The 6,880-nt window shown below is 40.3% G+C and overlaps 1 long non-coding RNA gene across 2 annotated transcripts; it reads left to right on the top strand.

The window, feature by feature from the left end:
• The first annotated feature begins 4,773 nt into the window (after positions 1-4,773).
• LOC133734855 (uncharacterized) lies at positions 4,774-6,605 on the top strand. 2 transcript variants are annotated; one of them, XR_009858621.1, is made up of 3 exons: positions 4,774-5,349; positions 5,383-5,651; positions 6,187-6,605. It is a non-coding gene; the product is annotated as an uncharacterized LOC133734855 (long non-coding RNA). The 2 variants fall into 2 exon arrangements; XR_009858620.1 differs by having other exon boundaries at positions 5,383-5,672.
• The last annotated feature ends 275 nt before the right edge of the window (positions 6,606-6,880 follow it).

The following is a 6,880-nucleotide window of genomic DNA, read 5'->3' as shown; positions in this document are numbered from 1 at the left end:
CTACTGTATTATTGTGATGGGTGGTGAGGAAAGTGAAGGTCAGAGTTCCAGGATCAATGAGGTCCAAAAAGTGGAGGTTTTTGTTCGAAGTTCAGACGGTGGTTCTTTTGGGGGTACGAAACTCAATGGGACCAATTTTCAAATGTGGAAGAAGATTATGTCTGTCCACCTTCGTGGCATACACAAGATGGGGCATGTGACAGGAACAACCAAAGCACCTAGTGAGGAAGATGTGGATGCCTATACTAAATGGAAGGATGATGATGGATCTGTGATGGCAATTTTATTCAAAGCTATGACTGAAGATGTGCTACAACTGGTGGAAGAGTGTGAGACTGCTGAAGCAATATGGAAGACATTGGGGGATCTATATACAAATGAGTCTGATTTTATACAGGTTCATGAATTGATGTGCAAAGCTACCAGTATGCAACAGAATGGCCAACCAATAGCTGTGTATTTCACCAAGTTGAAGAATGTATGGGCTGAGATTGATCAGAAGCGTCCTTGCAAGATCAAGAATCAGGAAGATCTTGTGTGGTGCCAGAAGGAGAAGGAACTTGAAAGGGTTCATATATTCTTGAGAGGGCTTGATGAGAAGCATAGTAGTGCCAAGGGAGAATTTCTCTGAATGACAGACCCTCCTAGTCTAAACACAGCTTTTACATACATCCGCAAGGATGAGTCTCGGCAGGAAAGTGTCAAGCTGGCATAGGTAGATCCCTTCTCTCCCCCTGGCACAGGTTGAAGTATCTAGCCTAGCCATTCAGGTTAAGTCACCAACACTTTTCCTTCAGCAGCAGAATTCAGTTCCACTTCATCAGCAAGGTCTTCCACCAGGCCTCACCAACCGCCCTCGTCCTCAATGCTCTTATTGCAACGACCTTGGACATGTTCGAGAGACTTGTTGGAAACTGAATGGGTACCCCAAAAAAGAAAGGTTATCATCCGAAGGCGAAGCCAGCGGCGGTTCAGTTGGTCCAAGAACCAGATTTCTATGGCGTGGCCGAACAGGATCATCATACAGTAGGTGGGGCTGCTCCTACAGCCTCTATAGCTGGTCGTGGTAAGATTGGTATGGCTTTAAAGGTTTCTAACTTTGTTGGTTCTGATACATGGATTATTGATTCTTGTGCCTCCAATCATATGACTTATGATAAATTATATTTTACTGAATTGTCTTCCCCACCAATGTCCTATGTCACCAATGCCAATGGTGAGGCTTTTCCTGTGTTAGGGTCAGGGTCAGTGATTATTACTCCCACTTTAGAGCTTCATAATGTGTTATATGTGCCTGACTTGTCTCATCACTTGATATCTGTTCCATAGTTGAATACTGAGTCTAAATGTTTTGTAACCTTTTCTCCCATGTATGTGATTTTTCAAGATCTTTTCACCAGGGAGATAATCGGTTGGGGGTATCTGAGGGGCAAGTTGTTTCATCTGGATCAGACATACGCAGGGGAGAAACCAGGAGCACAGTCCCGCGCCGCTTTGACTTTGAATTCTGATAAGCTAAGTGAAATTTGGTTGTGGCATCGCTGTTTAAGGTATACATCTTTTAGTCTTGTGAGAAAAACCATATGCCTACTTTGTTTGTTGGTGTGGATGAGTCTGTTTTACATTGTGAAACATGTGTTTTGGCCAAGAGTCATCGTGCTACTTATTCTCCTAGTGTTAATTTCTAATAAAAGTATTATTCCTTTTGAGTTGATTCATTCTGATGTTTAGGGACCTTCTAGAGAGCCTACTGTATCAGGTATGAGATACTTTGTGTTGTTTATTGATGATTGTATGAGACTGTCATGGGTTGCTCTTCTTAAAACCAAAGATGAAGTCTTTCCAGCTTTTCAAACTTTTCGTACTCTTGTTCAAACACAATACTATAGCACCATTAAAGTCCTTCGTTCTGACAATGGGGGAGAATATGTTAATCATATTTTCCAAGACTTTTGTCAAACCCATGTGATTGTTCACCAAACCACATGTCCACAAACACCAGAACAAAATGGAGTGTCCGAAAGGAAAAACCGTCATTTACTTGATATGGCTCGTGCCCTTCTTTTTAGTGCTCATATGCCTAAGTATCTTTGGGGTGATGCTGTTCACACTTCCTCTCTTCTTATCAATCGTCTTCCATCTAGTGTCCTTCAAGGAAAAATTCTATTTAAGGTTCTTGCATCTCATGTCTCCTTACCTTCATTTCATTATCTTCTAGCTCGTGTCTTTGGTTGTGTTGCTTTTGTCCATATTCCTAAAAACCAGAGGTCTAAGTTGGATGCCCGAGCGCTTAAGTGTGTGTTTGTTGGCTATAGAGGCTATCAGAAAGGGTACAAGTGCTATCATCCACCTACCAGAAAGTATTATGTCACTATGGATGTTACTTTCTTTGAGGACATGAGCTATTTTTCCTCTTCAGATACAGCTCTTTAGGGGGAGAATTCATATTTTGAAGAGATGTATCAAGGAGAGGGGGAGAAATCAGAAGGAGGAGAAGAAGTCACGTAGGTAGGAGGTTTTTTGACGTATCCAGTTGAGACCATCAACCTGTCACCTCTAGAATCAGAAGCTCCAGACATCCAGACACCAGTTTATATCACTGAATATGCAATTGAAGATACAACTACCCCTCCTGTTAGGCTTCTACCCCTAACCCACAGCTCCCCGGTACTGAAGATCACGCATATGAGGTATGTCCACCTACTGGTACTAGTAGTAGTGAGTCTAATGTTGGACAATATGTGTTACCAAATAGGACTACTCGAGGTCAACCAGCCAAAAGATTTGAACCTACTCTTACTGCCAAATCAAAATACCCAGTAGCCAATTATATGTCCACTAGGAGGTTGTCTAAGTCATATGAATCATTTGTGAATCAAATATCTACTGTATCAGTACCTAACAAAGTGCAGGATGCGTTGGGGGATCCAAAGTGGAGGAAGGTAATGGAGGAAGAGATTGAGGCATTGCAGAAGAGCCATACTTGGAAACTTGTGCCTCCACCACAGGGCAAGAAGGCTGTAGGTTGTCGTTGGGTGTTTACCGTGAAGCGTAATGCAGATAGATCAGTGAGTCGGTACAAAGCACGCCTTGTTGCGAAGGGGTTTACTCAGACGTATGGTATAGACTACGATGAAACATTTGTTCCTGTTGCCAATATGAACACTATTCGAGTTCTGCTCTCGTTTGCTACTAGTTTAAACTAGCCACTCTGACAGTTTGATGTCAAGAATGCATTCCTTCATGGAGATTTAGCTGAGGAGGTGTACATGAGCCTTCCACTTGGGTATGTAGTTACTTCTCCTGGTGACTTTGTAAGCAAATTGAGAAAATATTTGTATGGTCTCAAACAGTCACCTTGTGCTTGGTTTGGAAGATTTTCACAGTTCATGCGGAAGGTTGGTTACAGACAGAGCAACTCAGACCATATCTTGTTCCTCAAACATCAATAAGGGAAGGTAACATCTCTAATTATGTGGATGATATGGTAATCACTGGCAATGATACTGTTGAGATGGATAGACTGTAGAGACAGCTAGCCTCTGAGTTTGAGGTGAAGGACTTGGGTGAACTTAAGTGCTTCTTAGGAATTGAGGTAGCCAGGGGGAGAGAAAGGATCTACCTATGCCAGAGGAAGTACGTTCTTGACTTGCTGACAGAGACAGGTTAGTTGGATTGCAGACCTATTGATACTCCTATTGAGCAGAACCATTGTTTAGCTGAGTATCCAGATCAGATACCTACTGATTGAGCTCGCTATCAGTGGTTGGTTGGGCGCTTGATTTATTTGGTTCATACTAAACCAGATATTGCATATGCAGTGAGTGTGGTGAGTCAGTTCATGCATAACCCGAGTGAGAGTCATATGGATGCTGTTATGCAAATTTTGAAGTACTTGAAGTCTGCTCCAGGAAGTTGGAGTGTTGTTTTCTAAACGCAACAACATTCTTGAGGTTTGTGGCTTCACAGATGCAGATTGGGCTGGAAATATTACAGACAGGAGGTTAACATCGGGTTACTTTACCTTTGTGGGAGGTAATTTGGTTACATGGAAGAGTAAGAAACAGAAAGTTGTGGCACGACCTAGTGCTGAGGCTGAGTATAGAGGTATGGCTCATGGTGTGTGTGAATTGTTGTGGCTGAGAAATCTGTTACATGATCTTGGTTTCAAACCCAAAAGTACCATGCAGTTGTATTGTCACTACACCAATTTCGGAATCAGACAACACATATCAGACGACAGCAAACATTTTAATTGTCGTCTGAAATAATCAGACGACAGCAAGAAATATTCTATCGTCTAAATTTTCGAATCCAACAACAGTTTTTTCTTGGCTCTTGTGCAATGGCATTTCCGACAATGGTTGATTTTTTTGATGTTGTCTGAATGAGTTAATTCAGACAACAGTTATTATGTGATGTTGTCCAATGTTCATTTATACAATGGTTGATTTTTGCTGTTGTCTGATTATTTTCAATCACACAACTGTTATTAGGTGTCTGTTGTGCAATAACTTTTAAATCAATACTAGCCAAAAGATGTTGTCTGATTGTTTTGATTCACACAATAGTTTTTAGTTTTCTATTGTGTCACTCTCTTTCAAACAATGTACTTAAGGTGATGTTGTCTAAGTTTTAGGGTTCAATATGTTGGCGCCCTTGAATTGGCTTTCAACACTTGGGTTAAATTTTCAAATTTCACTTCCCTCCGTTCGACCAAATTTTGGTGAAATGTTAGAGCAGTATATAAAGGAAAGGCCTTTCCTCCTTTTCTCCTTCTTCCCCTCTCGCGCCGCACATGCCTCTTTCCCTTTTCCTCTCACCTTCTCTCTGTCACGCCGGAAAGCTCGACTTCCGGATGTCTACTTTTGACACTGCCACCACCAAAAGATAGCCTAGGCGACGGAGAACAAAACCCAGCCACCTCACCCTCGATCGAGATGACCAGACCATCGCACCCAACCCCTAAAACTACGACGTCGCTGTTCCTTAACCTCTTCGATCTTCTCTCCAGGTTCGCAGCTCTTCCATCCTGTCACCGTGCCCTTGGACCTCAGCCTGCGCGGCAACGCCGTCGACTTGCCTGATTTTTGCTTTCGAGTTTATAGGTGTTGTGAAAATTGGGAATTTTGAATGTTTGGGCGGGGTGGATTGGTGTAGTGGGTTCTTTGATGGATTGGTGTTGCAGGGGAATCACAAATTGGATAAAAGATAAAGCCATTGGCTCACAAAAGTGTACAAGATTCAGTTAACCAACTGCTAATAATTCATCGAAGCTGGGGATAGAACAGTGACCAAGAACAGGAAGAGAAGCTACGCTCAGCTTCATTTAGATTTGGGTTAGTCTTGGTATGAAGAAAGTGATGATTAAGTTTCTTTTAGTTGTCTCAGATGAAAAACTGGAAAGCACATGGGTGTTTATGCAGATATATGTAATGACACAATTGAAGAAGCTGAAAAGTTTTTGGGTCAACCTTTACATTTGTTGTTCTCATTTACACTGATTGTACTGATGGAACATCCCTTGGAAGCTCATTGTCACCTCCTTTCCCTGGTCCTTGCACACTCAGAACAGCATTGGCACCTAAAAAGTGTGATTTGTAAAACCCACCTAAAACGTGGTCTAAGTCCAATCGGCAAAATTCACAAAGGTGTGTTCCTTCTGGATGAAGGTAATATTGAGCTATGAATATTCAGAAACTTTATCTTCTCTGTCACTAGCAATTGATTTGGCTTTTCAATGTCAAAACCAATCATTCTCTGTTATGATCGATAAGATGTGGATTAAAATTGTATCTAATGCCAATCTGTGTTGAATAAAATCAGAATGCAGTTCCTCTATAGAAAAACCACATTGGGCTCCTATTTTTATTAGGCAATCTAATTTCAAGTTACCTGCTCACCATTCAGTCCAAATTGTCATTGTGTTTCATAGTTACCATAAAATCTGTTATGAGTACAGGTCCCAGATGTGGATTAGCTGTGTTAAACTCACAAAAATTTGCATCTTTATTGACTTTTTCTTCCATATGTAAAACTGAATATAGCATTATGTAACTAAAGATTAAAATCAAGATGTGCATTGACATGGACATCATCAATCCTGGTACTTGTTAGGACATATCATTCCGATTGTTTACTGACCATTTCCTATAATGCTTAACAGTGTATATATGTTTGGTGTAGGTAAAATGTGTAAATCAATATGCAAGGTGGTCTTTTGGCATGTCAATACTGTTTTCATAAAGCTCTTGATAAGTTCCGTCTTCTATGACATGTATACTGCAACTTGCTATGAAAATAGTTGACTGGAATTTTTTCTTGTGATTGATTAAATACTGCAACTTGCTAAATTCGTTTTGGCCTGTAATTAAAAAGACCGAGGATTTCCATTTCTTGGTACTTATTATGAACTTAAGCTTTAAGGTTATTTATTCTTTCTGGTATGTCATTGGGGGTCAAATAAACTTAAGCTTTAAAGACCGAGGATTGAATAAATATGCAAGGTGGTCTTTTGGCATGTCAGCCTTAAGAAGCTGAAGATAATTATAACCAAGAACATATGAATGCTCAATACTAAGAGAAAACCTAGAAATTCCAGAAAATAAAACAAAAGCCTACAGTTGTTATTTCTTGTTTGATTCTTTAGTTCTCATATTTTGACACAGCAGCCAGTTGGTGTTTTATGGAACTGCTTTTTAATCTCAAAATTTGAAAATCAAGTTTTCTATATATATCAAGCAGCTTTGTTTTTCGATAAAAATCATGCAGCTTTGTTTAATGTCAAGACTCTTATAGTCTTATACTCTTGCTTATAGTCTTATACTCTTGTGTACTCAATAATAAATAATTCTCCTTTAGTAGACTAGCAGTACGCCTT

Source organism: Rosa rugosa, chromosome 1, assembly GCF_958449725.1.
Source record: "Rosa rugosa chromosome 1, drRosRugo1.1, whole genome shotgun sequence".
In the NCBI taxonomy this organism is placed as follows: Eukaryota; Viridiplantae; Streptophyta; class Magnoliopsida; order Rosales; family Rosaceae; genus Rosa; species Rosa rugosa.
Note: the sequence above shows the minus strand (reverse complement) of the source record. Positions and strands in the feature narration are given on the sequence as shown.